The 13,905-nt window shown below is 39.4% G+C and overlaps 1 protein-coding gene across 6 annotated transcripts in view; it reads right to left on the bottom strand.

Moving 5' to 3' along the window:
- GPD2 (glycerol-3-phosphate dehydrogenase 2) overlaps nucleotides 1–10,587 on the bottom strand; it is a 187,361-nt gene extending 176,774 nt beyond the window's left edge. The window contains exon 1 of one of the 6 annotated variants that reach the window (XM_069080013.1): nucleotides 10,073–10,587. The gene's annotated coding sequence lies outside the window, so the exon portion shown is untranslated. Of the gene's footprint in view, nucleotides 1–8,794; nucleotides 9,174–9,349; nucleotides 9,557–9,700; nucleotides 10,033–10,072 lie in introns of those variants that run through there. The other 5 variants (XM_069080009.1, XM_069080011.1, XM_069080010.1 and 2 more) reach the window with 5 other exon arrangements.
- Nucleotides 10,588–13,905: the final 3,318 nt, after the last annotated feature.

Genomic DNA, 13,905 nt, shown 5'->3' with positions numbered 1-13,905 from the left:
AGGTCTTCTTGATTTCTAGTCTAACACTCCATGTTTTGGGGTGCTGTGTTTTTTAATCCTCTTTTTAAGACCTCAGGCAAGTGTTTCTTTGGGAAATCTACTTTTATTACTATTTTTTAACCAACTCCTCTGGCACCATTATGGTTTTTGTCATCTCTTCCACTAAATTCCTCCTCCATTGGTTAATCAGGATATAGAAGTAACTCTGGAGTCCTGACATTAGTGACAGCAGAGAGGTAGCTCAATCATTTACTCTAAGACTTTGAGTATGGGCCATGCCCAGTTAAGTTCTAAAAGACTAATCACCAGAAATCTGGTTTCCAGAGGATGGATTCTGTTGGCTACAGCAGCTCATGAAGACCATCTACTGTCTAGTAAGTCCATGGGGAAGGAGTATTGTAGAGTTAAAAGAGCACTAGACTGAAAATCAGAAGAGTTGGGGCTAAATTCTGCCTCAATCATTTACTAGCTAGGTCACCCTGGCCAAGTCTTGATTTGACTGAAGTCACTTAATCAATCAGTCAACAAGCATTTTTTAACCACCTACTATGTGCCAGGCACTGCTTAATCTCTCAGCCTCAATTTCCTCATTTCTAAATCAAGAGAGTACTAGTAATACCTGCCTCACAGCTTTATTGGGAGGAAACCTTTTGTAATCCTTAAAGTGGTACAGAAAATGTAGAAAATAAACATCGTTACTCAACGTGAATGAAACAGATCTTTTGAAGCTCCTTCCTTAGTCTGTCTCCTGTTCAGTTATTCTTGCAATGTTCCTATTATTCAATGTTAGACCCTTCCTGAAGTGAGATTTTTTTTAATTTTAAATTATCTTCCCACTTGTTTACATCTTATACTGAAATTTACATATACCCTATACTACAACTCCTAACTTTTTCTATTAAACTTTTTTTTATCCTTATTAGATACATTTTGCATATGTGAACATGATTCTTCCTAGAGAGTCACACACCATCTTTCTATATCCCAAAGTAGTCATGAAAGTGTGTCACAGACAAAGCTAGGCAAGCTGCTGAGCCTCCAAATGAACAGATCTAGGGATTAGCATTCTTTCTAGAAATCCATGATGTACCAGGGGGAAGGTACCTCTGAAAGAGGTCCAAGGTAGGAAAAATGGATGCCACAGGAAAAATGAAGGAGAAAGGAAAGGTAGGGCTTGGAGGACCTCTTGTCATTTACCATCTCTTCAAATTTGGACAAGTCACTTAATTTTTCTGAGCCTCAGTTTCCTCATCTGTAAAATAACTGGGTGGACAAGACAGTCTGTACCATTCCTTCCAGCTCTAAATTTATAATCCTATGACAATTACACATACAGTCAGCAATGGTTACAGTCATATACACCCACAGAAAAATAACTGAAACATAGCATAGTTGAGCCAGAAGAAGATCTTAAGAGAGTATGTACTCCAACCCCATAACACTGAAAATGAGGGTATAAACACCCAGACAATTTTAAGGATTTGCTCAAAGTTTCATGGTTATGTGATTTCAGAATCAGAGGTAGGCCCTCTACCTTGAAAAGACCTCTTCTATCTGACCCACAGATGTTTACAATTTCATGGTTAAGACTTTCATTCCTAGCACTTAAGGTACTGCCCCCTACTGAAATGCAGATTTTTTTTTTAGTGATACATTCAACTCATGAGATGACTGATATTTTCACTGGACACTTTGTTCAGAGGTTTTGATGAAAGAAAGGAGACTACAGGAGGGACTAGTGAGGTAGAAAAGCAGGAAACGGATCTGGAAACAGACTGTTTCTTTTAAGAAAACCCTAAATTACAAAAGAATAAGGTTGCATTATGTTTATGTTCTGTTGTAATCATTTATGTTGTTCCTCTTCACTGTTTTAGAGAAGTATACTTGTGTAGTTTGTTTTTGCTTTGTTACAACAAAACTTATCCCCACACACACAAATAAAAATAGAAAGAAGAGGCTGAAGGTGAAGTCAACTTAGCCCAGTCTTACACTGAACAGATAAAGTCTTATTTCATGGTTTGTATAATTAATGCAATTATTCTCCTCAGGATTACCATTTGCTTTTTCCTCCTTTCTCTTTTAGGCATTAACACCTTCAAACCTAGAGAACAAAGTGGTTTGTTAACTGCTTGAAACCAAAAGGGAAGCTGTGATGGCTATGCTGTAGTGATCTAGGGCAGGGGTGACCACATGTGGCCCTCTAGGTCCTCAAATTCGGTCCTTTGACTGAATCCAAACTTTACAGAACAATGTCCCTTAATAAAAGGATTTGTTTTGTAAAACTTGGACTCAGTCAAAAGGCCACACCCAAGGACCTAAAAGGCCACATGTGGCCTTAAGGTCAAAGATTCCTTATCCCTGGTCTAAGGCAATTATGGAGCCTGGATTTTCCAGGGTAGTCCAGGTTTCAAGAAAAGTAAGTCTACTTTCTACAGGGCTTTGGTGATATCCTTCATCAGACCATGTCCTCCCAATTTTAGGGTTGGAAACTATGATCAGTATGATTTTTAATTTGGAAACTGTATACAGCATACATCTATATAACATATCCCATTGTAGATATAATATGTACATAACGCATTCTATTCAATTCCTGCTCCTCATTCCTTGATCAATTAAGAACTGGAGGACATTCATTTACTTTACAAATATTTATACAGCATCTACCACATACAAGAAACTATATTAGGTGCTATGGGACATATTAAACTGAGTAACTCATGAGTCTTTGCCCCACTGGAGTTTACAGTTTAATCAGAGAGATAAAAAAAGCAATAAAAGAAGTTATAATAACAAGGAAGGAATGGTGTATGCCCTATTAGTGGTTCTAGAAAGGTACTGTAGCAATTCAAAGACATGAGAAGTCACCAGATCTGAACTCTCTGTAACTGGTTAAATTACTTCATCTTTAGGACTTTATTTTCCTAATTTCTGAAACAAGGGAGTTGAACTAAATGACTTATAAGCTCCTTCCTAGCAATAAGATTTTTAGATTCTAAGATGAAGTACTTCCATTGACAATGGAAAGATAACATTTGAGGTAAGAGTCATAAACGATAAGTACAGTTTTGTTACACAAAGATGGGGACAATATTCAAGACAGAGGAAATGGCAGGAGCAAAGGTGAAGAGGCACATGTAATGTTCAGGAAATACAATCTAGCTCCATTTGCCTGAAGACAATGAGTAAATGAAGGAAAGTCTGTCTTCCTAGGTTAGGGTCAGGTGGCCTTGAATGCCAAGCTAAGGAGTTCATCCTTTGTCTTAAGGGAAGAGGCAGCTCGTGAAGATTTACAGAATTCAGTGATGTGGATATATTGTAGTAGTGTTTCGATTACTAAAGATCCAGCCTCTACAAGTAAGTGGAGAAATAATTTGCAATAATTGATGAATGGTAGTCTTTCTGAAATCAGAGAAGAAAAAGAGATGCCTAGTGGTTTAGCCTAGAGTTGGGCAAATGTTCCAATTTTCAAAAAGAGGAAAAAGATAAATTCTTCAAATTATAGTTTGATGGGCATGCTATCTGACCTTGGTAGAAAAAATCTACAACAGATTATTAAATATTTTGTGGGAATTTAAATAAAGAAAATAGATGATTGCTATAAATCTGCATGGGTTCTCTGAGGGTAGAATATCAACTAACCTCAGACCTAATTTTCTTTTTTGATAATTACTAGCCAGCAGTGAGGAACCTGTGGCCTGAAGACCACCTATGGTCCTCTAGGTCCTAAAGTTCTGCCCTTTGACTGAATCCAAACTTCATAGAAAAAATCCTCTTTATAAATGGATTTGTTCTGTAAAACTTGAACTCAGTCAAAAGGCCAAGGACCTAGAAGGCCACATGTGGCCTGGAAAGGTCCCCATCCCTGTGTACTAGACTGATAGATTAAGGAAATTCAATAAACCTATTTCTTTGCTGGAAGGGAGGGTTCAGTCCAGTTGGGCACATTACATCTAGAAATGACTAGATGTTTTTTAATTAATAAAACAGATACATACATGTCCCCAAAATACTTGGTTTTGTTTCTGAATCAGTTGTTATTTATTAAATTAGAGAGGAAAGAGAATTCCTACTAGATTATTTTAACAAACAGAACCAGTAATTGACTTAAATAAAAGCCAACCACAAACTATCATTGTTTAATTCAAAATAAGTGTTTTTTTTTCAAAGAAGCCTGGTTTTGAAACAGTACAGCACTGGCAACCAAAAAACAGTAACTGAATGCACAGATCTAGGACTACAAGGAATATTTAAAAGCTAAAATTTTGTTATACAGCGTAAAAGATGGAACAAAAAAAACCTCAGCTACATAAGTGATAGGAGACAAAATTAATTCTCTGCAACATTTCAGAAGCATAACATAACATGATGACTGAAGTATGGAACCTGGAACAGTAGAAAAGTATTGCCATTATTTTTAATTAGAAATCCTTCATTCAAAAAGCATTTATTGAACACCTTCTGTGTGTTAGGTTTAGTGATAGTCACTGCAGATATAGAGACAAAAATAAAAGTCAAGGATCTTGGGGGAGAGGAGGGTGGTACAGAGGAAGGAAGAGAGGGAAGGAAGAGGGGAACAATGGAAACACCAAGAAGTATCAATGAGATATGCAGAGTAAATACAAAGTAATTTCATAGCAGAGGGCAATAATACCTGGGGGATTCACCAAAAAGGCCACTGTTACTAGGTGGGACCTGTGTGATTCTTTGAATGAAGTTAGAGATTCTATGAGTACAAAGTGAGAAATGACAGCATCCCAAGGATGGCGGTGCAAAGACATAAGAAGCAGGTGATGGAATGCCATGTCTGGGGAACAGCCAGTTTCAATGCCAGACAGAGGAGTTTGTATTTCATCCAAAAGAACAGAGGGAGCCCCAGAAGCTTGTGGAGCAGGTGAGTAATATGCAGATGACAGAAGAGAATGTAGGCAAGGAGACCAATTAGAAGAATATTACAACTTTCCAGGCAAAAGGTGATAAGTGCTTGAATTAGAGAGCTGCTTATTTTGTCAATGAAAAGGGAACCGATATGAGACAATATGACTCAAAATTTACTGCATCTTTTTCTTCTTTCTCCACATGAGGAAAATGATAATACTACTGTTTGTATAATGTCACTATAATGTTTGTATATTTCAGCACTTCCTCTCCATCCCTACATCATCAGTCATTTAATACTGTTGTTCTATTCTAACTCTGTCACTGATATCTTAGCTTCCAGATAATCTTTCCCTTATCTCTCTCACCTACCACTTTAACCTCATCAATTTTTCCTGGCTAATTAAGGAAATTTTTTTTTTAAAACCCAACTCTGCTCCTGTCTTCTTTCACCTGCTGCTAGATTCAAATCATCTACATTTAGTGTCAAGGTCTCTGCCTCCTCTCCCCCTTCTAAATTCAGTACCAAATCTTCAGCTTGTTCCTCTTTGCTCTTCCTATCTAGAACAACCTCCATGCTTTGCAGCATGATGGATATGGGGAGGATCTTAGAGATTACAGAATCTTCATAGGATCATGGATTTAGAGCTGCAAAAGACCTCAGAAATCATCCAGTCTAACCCACTTGTTTTCATAGGAGGGCACGAGTCGGTCCCAGTAAGGGACTTTCATCATACCTGAAGAAAGAAAAAGAGCAAGGATTTAAATTCCCGTGATTTAAAATTCAGTGATCTTTCCATTGTATAACATAATAAACTCCATGATTTTTCAGATGAGGAAACAGTAGTCCAGAGTGTTAAAGTGAGTTGCCCAAGGTCACACAGGTAGATAATGTCAGAGCTCAGAACTAGAACCCAGACCTGCTGATTCCTTTACTTCTCTTTCCACTACATCTCCCTCAATTCATTCGAAACTCTTACTTGGCTGCATATTTTCCAACTTTCTAAAAAGCTCACCCTGATATTATCATCCTGGTTCTGCTACTTTATTGCCCAGCTTTTCTTGTTAGAGTGAATCACATCCTAATACCTATTAATTTCCCACACATGCACATACTTCTAGGGAAAAGTGAATAAATGCTTACATAACTTGGGAGTGGCATCCTCATGTTAGATAGCCTGCCATGCTTCCAAGTTCTGTGGCATAAATTATTAGGTAACTTTGTCAGTGGGGATAAAGAGTATCTATAATGTTTCATCCACAATCTTCACATTAAAACTGCAGACACAAATTTAAAGGGGGGAGGAAGCGGACAGCAAAGAGATAAATTGCATAACTTTTCTTTCATTTACCACGGGTAACAAATACTTAAAAGAATATTTTCAGTGGCTATCAACTTCACCAAATACAAGTACCATACCATGAAATACCTCTCAAAGATATTTGGGAGGCTATCTTTTTAAGTAAATTAATTCCTTCCTCCCTGAATTTATCCTAACTACTACAGCCTGAAACTTATCCTAACTGCTACAACCAACATTAAATCTCCTACCTATACTATAGATCCTATAGCATATATGCCCCTATCACATTTCTTAACAAATATAGAGGAAGGCAGATTTTCCTCTCTAATTGTTTTAGGTACATGCCTCTGTTGTCCCTACTCTGCAAGTTGCTTAGATGCTGGGGTTGTCACCCTGGCTCATTGCCCACAGCAGCTAGCATAGTGCTGGGAAGAGACACTCAAATATTTAGTGGCTAATTTAAAAGTGAAGTTAATACATCTGATTTCTAGTGTTGATAAAGACTAGTATTACCTCCTAAGGTTTTAGGATAACTCTTTGCAGACAACTAAACTAATCCCATCAGTCTAGATGAAGACAGAAAATACAGGATTTGAAAAATTCAATAGTCTAATTTTTCAAATTACAAATAAAGATGCAGAGAAATAGAGCCACAGTCAAAGGAATTAAATTCAGTGGCTTCTTTTCCTGCCCGACAAATTAAAACCCTACATAATTCACCAGGGATTGGGATAGAACTAATCAAGTGCTTCAATTAGTCTCTACTTTGACTATAGAGATACAAAGTCTTTAAACAGGATGAAAAATTTTTAAATTACCAATACTAGTAACCTGCCAGCATAAATTTGCCAATTCAATCTGTTTTTAATACAACATAGTAAAAGGAATAAAGAACAGTCACAAAAAATAAAATAGGATATCACTGATCCTTAGTAAGTGTGACTACCTCTTATCCCAGAAATATATAGTTACAAGCCTTTCATGAGGGAGAGGGAAGAAGCAAAATGTTAACACAACACAGAAAATTCTAGTGATTAATAACACAGGCTAATCAACAGAATGTAAAATGTGACTGTAATCCAAATTCCAATGGGTGGCTTAACTATAAAACCCCCATGGGGGGGGGGGGAAGGATGTATTTTAACTTTTAATCTCAATAAGATATGATGTAATATTTGAATAGTAAATATGTAAAAATACTGAAGGTATGTTGTAATGACACAGATTACAAGAAATATGAGGAAAAAAAACTATCAAGTCCAGTGGTTTCGTTTTCCACATCAAAGTGCTCCATACTACACATAGTATTAATGACAACCCAGTTGGTTATTTCCAGACAAAGAGTGACTGGCAAAAAAAAAAAAAAAAGTCAAGGAAGAGAGATGAACTGATTTGTCATTAACTACCAGGAAATGTCTGGGACAAATGATAGAACTACCAATGAAACTATCGAACTATAAAAAGAAGTTTGTATTTCCCTTAAACTAGTCAAACTTATAGAAATGCAAAGTCACCTGTACTACGTGCCCTAAACACAAGAGTTTGTGTAGCAGCAGGAGTTTCTCAACTTGTTCCTTTCCTTTACTTGCTTGTAATGATCAACTTTTTTCCCCCTGCAGACTAAACTCTCATTCTAGATCACATAAAGCATAACCGCTTATGCCGATTTGATCTTTTCCATTCCGTGAAAAGGCTGAGCTTTGTACTAGTCTGTCAACATTCCTCAGGTGTGTAAACACACATCTGAATTTGGTCGCTATCACAAACTAATTTTCCTGTGCTCTGAGGCAACTTCAAAGTCTTTCTTGTCCTCTTTCCATTGTAATTTGAGGGAATCAGTATTTGGACAGTGTCTCCTTATAAGTTATGACTGGCTCCTCCCTTCTCTGAAACTGCTTCTTATTGATCCATATTTAAGGAGTCTAGCAACACTTACCTGTTGTATAGGGGCTGTTGTATTTTTTTTTTAACCATATTTACTGCTTATAAATCTTTGTGATTTTTGGAGAAGTGCTATATAGGCACACCCCCATTAATATCAAAGTAGTGGAAAGGAAGCAGGTTACAGAACACATCCTCAAGTGTGTAACACTTCATTCAGAGATTTTTCTCCCAGCCAAAAGAACTTTATGCAAATCTATTTTTGCTCATTGTCATTACTCTGTGTGGGAGGGGAGGGGACACTCAGGAAGGACTGCATCCTACACAATTTAGACCCTAAAATAGTCTTTGGTCCTCTTTCATACTAATTTGCTTCAGAAAGCAACACCACCCACTTCTCACTACTCAAGTGGCATCCACCGAGGTCAAAGCAGAACTTTAAAGTAGACACCAAATTTCCCCCAAATACACAATCTCCTGAAAAAGTTCTGTGACTTCATTGAAAAAGTAAGAAAGGGAAAAAAAAGTTTATTAACTGAGCCCTAAAGAATTGTATTCCCTCTGCTGTTGCTCCTTCGAAAACTGTAAAACCTTTCTTACCCCAGTTCACTCCTAACTCCCTGGAGAGAAAAACCTGGGAGAGAAAAGGAGATCAGATCCAATCCAACAAACACCCTTGGGAACCCGACAAAGACACGCAAACACACACACACACACCTACACACACACACCTCTTAAGGCTGATCCTCTCGAAACAGAGTAGAGAGCAGGAGACGCTTGTTCCTAATGCCAGGGGAAGTGGCTTTGCTTAGCAACTCTAATCAGCTACAGCCCGGGTACTTACGAGGCGGAGAGACTGGCTGTCAGTGGGGGAGGCCAGGGAGTGGTTGGTGCGGGAGATCACCCAGGGACAGGCTGATCAAGTGTAATCTGATGCTTCCAGCCAAGCCTCTCCCACCAAGGACTCCCCCACCCCCACCCTAGGCTAATTTCCTCCTCCTCTTCTTCCTCCTCCTCTACTCCCCCACCCTCTCCTATTCCTTCCCTGGTAGAACTGGCAGCACTGCCTCGGTCCCTCGCCCACTGCCCAGGCGCAGCACAGCCCTCCCAGCAAGGGAAACGCGGAAGTCGCGGTGGGGGATGGGGGTGGAGGGATCGGAGAGCTTAAACTAGCTAGCTCTCCTCCGCCCAATGAACGCGGCGAGACACGAACACGGGTCTCTCCGGATGGGGCCGCGCCAGAGCAGATCCAATGGAGCTCTCCTTCCCTCCCGGTGCACCCTTGCCTCTCGAGGAGCAGCTACGGTCCCCTCCAGCTCCTGGCCAGAGGTGGAGATGCGCGCCTTCCCCCGTTACCCTTCCAGCCCGGTCTTGAAAGCCGAGAAGGTCTGGCAATCCCTCTTGCATGCCAGGAAGCAACGTTGGGTAGGCCCGGAGTTCGGCCCCCAGGTTGCAGGGAGGTGGGAGGAGTCTGTTGATTTGGTGTCTCATTATCTCCTCCCCCCCCCCAAAAAAAAAATCGGGTTTCCCCAGGGCAAAGGAAAAGACACTAGGCGCTTGGAGCCAGCCCCATCGACGCCAGCGAAGGAGACATCCACGAAACTAGTAGAGGAGGAAGGAGGCCCGAGTTCGCTTACCTGATTTCTCGCTGCCCACCCCAGGGCTCCAGACTTCCTGCTTAGGAGCCTCCAGTGAGCATGCTTCCCGGGCAGCACGAAGCACGTCTACTTGGCAGAAGGAGACCCCGTTGCTCAAGAGCCCAAAGCCATCTCCTCAGCGCCCCTCACCCACCTCATCCCCCAACCACGGCGCCCTTGGAGGCGTGCCCCCAGCCTCCTAGCACCCGCCTAAATGTCAGCAGCAGGCAAGCAGAAATACCAGACCAGTGCACCTGGGAGTGAGATTTTGGCCAAGGGTATCCTGGGGCCCACCTTAGGGCAGGGGAGGGCGAAGGAAAGAGCCCAGTCACTAAAGCAGCACGCTTCTTTTTTTGCACCCCTAAAACCTACCTTGCCCACTGAGCATGCCCAGCTCCACTTGTTGGAGCTTCAACAGGGTAGGGAAGCAGATGGGAAGTCAGCCACAGGTAGGGTTCAGCCGGGATTCTTTGGTCGTTCTATTTATAGACCACCTTTCTTCCCCAAACTTCGAGGTGCTGGTCACATGACTCTAGTAGTAAACAATTGTGGCCACTTTGGGGGAGGGAATAAGGATGAGAGAAAAGGATGTGTAGCAGGAGAGCAAGCAAGTCATAGGCATACTGAAGACTGCAGTTCAAATGCTCATCTGAACAAAACCTTCGGGGGAGAAGAGGGGCAACTACCAGGCTAAGATCTTTTATTTTTAACTAATACTGGATAAGAAGCAGCCCTCGGGAGACTTGGATTCAAATCCTATCTACCTTTCCGTTAGGTAACTAGCATTTATTTTAGGCACATCTCAACCTTTTAGTATGTACAGGCAACTCTCTTAAGTCTTACAGCCAAGTTGCATATTTGTGCAGTAATTATTCCCACATTGGAATGTCCTATTTTACACATCAGGATCCTTCCTTTTAACTTTTAACCCATAAGTATGAATTGTTTTTTTCATCCATTGTCATGATAAAAGAGTTTGGTTATCCCACTGGAATTTATTGTAGATTTAGAAATACTTGTTTCCCCGTTCCCAAAGTAATGGAAATTAGAGGAAAACTTTTCAAGAAACAATTCCCTCATCAATGTCTGAGCAAGTGCTTTAATTCCCATCATTTCTACCATTTTTCTGCTTCCTCATCTGATCCACTTAGATCCTAACAAATTAACACAGATTAGTGTTCCTCAGGAATATTACTCATCTCCTTCCATCTCAATCAAAAGGAATGGGACATGAGATGCTGATGCAGAAGGGAAATGAGTTAGATAGGTGATTGCACCAAAGGAAGGGTCCTTGAAATATAGGACTTAAATATGGAAGCTTGAATATGGAAGAATAATTTGGTGGTAGAGGAAATGGAGAGACTTGTTAGAGGTTGAGGAAGGGAAAGGACAGGTAAGGAGTCACATGAAAGTTGTGAAGAAAAAGCAAACTTGGTCAACTCCACAATTTTGCCAAATGCCTCACTGGCAGTGTTACTTTTTCCTTCCCCTATCACTTCACTGTACAATCATTTATTAAGCATCCACTATATGCCAGGCACTGTGCTATACATTGGTATACAAAGACAAAAAGTGAAACATTCCCTACCCTCAAGAAACTTACATTCCAATGAGGAAGACAACTTGTACAACTATGAGTATACACAAAGTAAATACAAGGGAATTTGTGGGAAGACACACCAGTAGCTCAGGGAAATCAAGGACAGCTTCTGGTTGAAGGTGGCCCATAAGTTGAACTTTGAATGGAATCAAAAATTTGAAGAGGTAGAGGTTGAGGAGGCAGTTGATTCTTGGAATGGCAGATACAATGAAATGCAAATTCTACTGGTCTGTAACCCCAACAAATTACCTTATTGTTTAACAACAATGGAGTTAAAATAGTTGTACTAAAATGTTAACTCCATTTATTAAAAAATGTTGCTGGCTTGTTTTTTGAATGTATATTTTTAAGTCACACCTGATCCAAATCATGAGTGACCGGATACAAAAATCATATTTTAAAATATACTAATCTAGAAATTTCTAATGAGTTTTGCTAAAATCTGCAAAATCAAAAGGCCATCAATAATAGAATAAAATGCAAAAGTGAGTCCTTGTGGTCTAAAAAAATACATGCCATTTTAAAACTTTTAAATCTACATAGTTGAAGGAAAAGAAAAGGAGGGCCTTTAAGTAGCATGCAGTTTTATATTCTGAACCGAATGTTTATGTGACTAACCAGAAAAAATTCCTCTGAATTGTTGTTCTTGGAATTTGGGATATTTGCCAGGAGTAGAATGTCTTGATCTATCTAACTTGGGTGATCTGGAGGTGTAAATTGTGTTAAGAAACAGCCTTTGTCATATCCCCACAGGTAATTTCTCTGCATTAGCAGAGGAATGCTGAGAAAAAGATTATCATCAATTCAGGACCTGCCTTCCAGAGTTAAGTGTACTACATTAGCACCACAAGCTTTCAGAAATCTCTTCATACATGTAAAATCTTCAGGTGCTGGGCTTTTTTTTATTAATATATTGCTATTAAGGAAAAATTGAATAAGGAGGAACAGAAGGGTATAGGAACCTTGGTGAACAGAGTCAAAAACATGAGGGAAATCTCTCAAAAGAAAGCAATCTATTGGCAAAGGTGAAAAAAAAATAAGTAATTTTAATATTTTCCTGTCATCAAAAGTATGATTTAGCCTTTGGAATGAAAATATGTTTATTCCCAGACACAGACTATCAAATGATTTTTTTCAGACATCTAATTGTTTTTGTTTGTTTGTTTTCCCTGTTAGACACAAGAAAACTTAAGGGTAGGCATATATTCTGAGTTCCACATGACAAAAATTTGTAAAACCTCAGTGGTTAAGTTCCTTTTTCTTCCCTTCCTAACCTATTCAGAGCCTAAGTTTATCAGCTTTTAAGAGACCTGCACATTGTGTGATCTTTTCAGATGGCTGTGAACCCTATTAGGGAACTGATCTGGAGAGATCTCTAATCACTTTGATGAAGTTACAGGGACATGCACCTTTGTCTGAGACTCTGCTTTTATCGACCAATAGAGGATGTGGCTATACCCATTGACAGCCTTACTGAGAGAACTGGAATCATCTATTGGGACATGCCCTGTGTTAGGACTTGGATTCCCTTCAAAGGGATTCATTTTTTCCTAAAAGGCAACATGTTGTCTATAGGACCTGATTGGCCCTTGCCTCCCTTGACACAGCTTCCTGGTGACCTAAGGCCTAAAATGTCCCACCTATATGGATGCCTGAAGATAGATCAGGTCACCATATACCACTGGTAACCACATGAGTTTCCATATGGAAACAAGGAAAACCTCATCTAGAGGAACTAAATGTCACTTTATTATTGTTACATAGCCTTACTATGCTAGGGCATTGTGAAACTTCTTTTGTTAACTATTCAATGACTCACAAGTGCCTCATTTTGTCCCAACATTGGACCTGAACTAACCAGGTACTGGTGTTAGACTCATCCCTAAATGGCTCATTAATTCCTCATTAAGGTAGTCTTGGGCTACATTGGGTAGAAGTCATCTCTTTCTTGTGCTTGTCCTATGAAAGGTTAACTTCATTGGAAGGCTATGCATAAAATCACAAAATTTTAGAACTTGAAGAAATTATAAACATCATCTGTTCCATAATTCTTCATTTCAACAGAGAGAAAAACTGAAGCTTAGAGAAAGAAAGTGACTTATCCAAAATTACGTAACTCATAAAAAGTAGAGGAAAAATCACAATTCAAGTCTCCTGATGTTTATTTTTGTTCAGTAGGTTTTTTTCCCCCATTACTCTATGCTATTTCAGTGAGGTCGTTGCTCAAGTAATTCTCATGTGTGTTAATCTTTATCTTAATCTCTGCTTTCGGTCTTTTGGTGCCTTTGAAAACATAAGGCACAGTCTAGGAAGTTCAGAGCAATACATATTTGCAGTCTCACCCCTTCTAGATGAGAATTTAAGTGTTGAAAAGCTTGCAAGAAGTTGAAAAAAGGAGAGATTATACATATAAATATTGCTTCCAGCAGGCAAGATAGTGAATAGATACTAAAATATAAGCATCTGTCATCCAAAGGAATTCTTCTGTATATACCAAAGGACAAGGACAAAGTAGGACTTTTTAGGCCATTCACAAACTAGAGTTCCACCACCCCCACCATTATCACTCTAGAGATGGTTTCTCTAACCTAGTCAAAACAAGGTT

This window comes from Petaurus breviceps, unplaced genomic scaffold, assembly GCF_028583685.1.
Source record: "Petaurus breviceps papuanus isolate PSGF00001 unplaced genomic scaffold, PetGlider_PUasm1.0 91133, whole genome shotgun sequence".
Taxonomy (NCBI): domain Eukaryota; kingdom Metazoa; phylum Chordata; class Mammalia; order Diprotodontia; family Petauridae; genus Petaurus; species Petaurus breviceps.
This window is presented reverse-complemented; position numbering and strand designations above follow the sequence as displayed.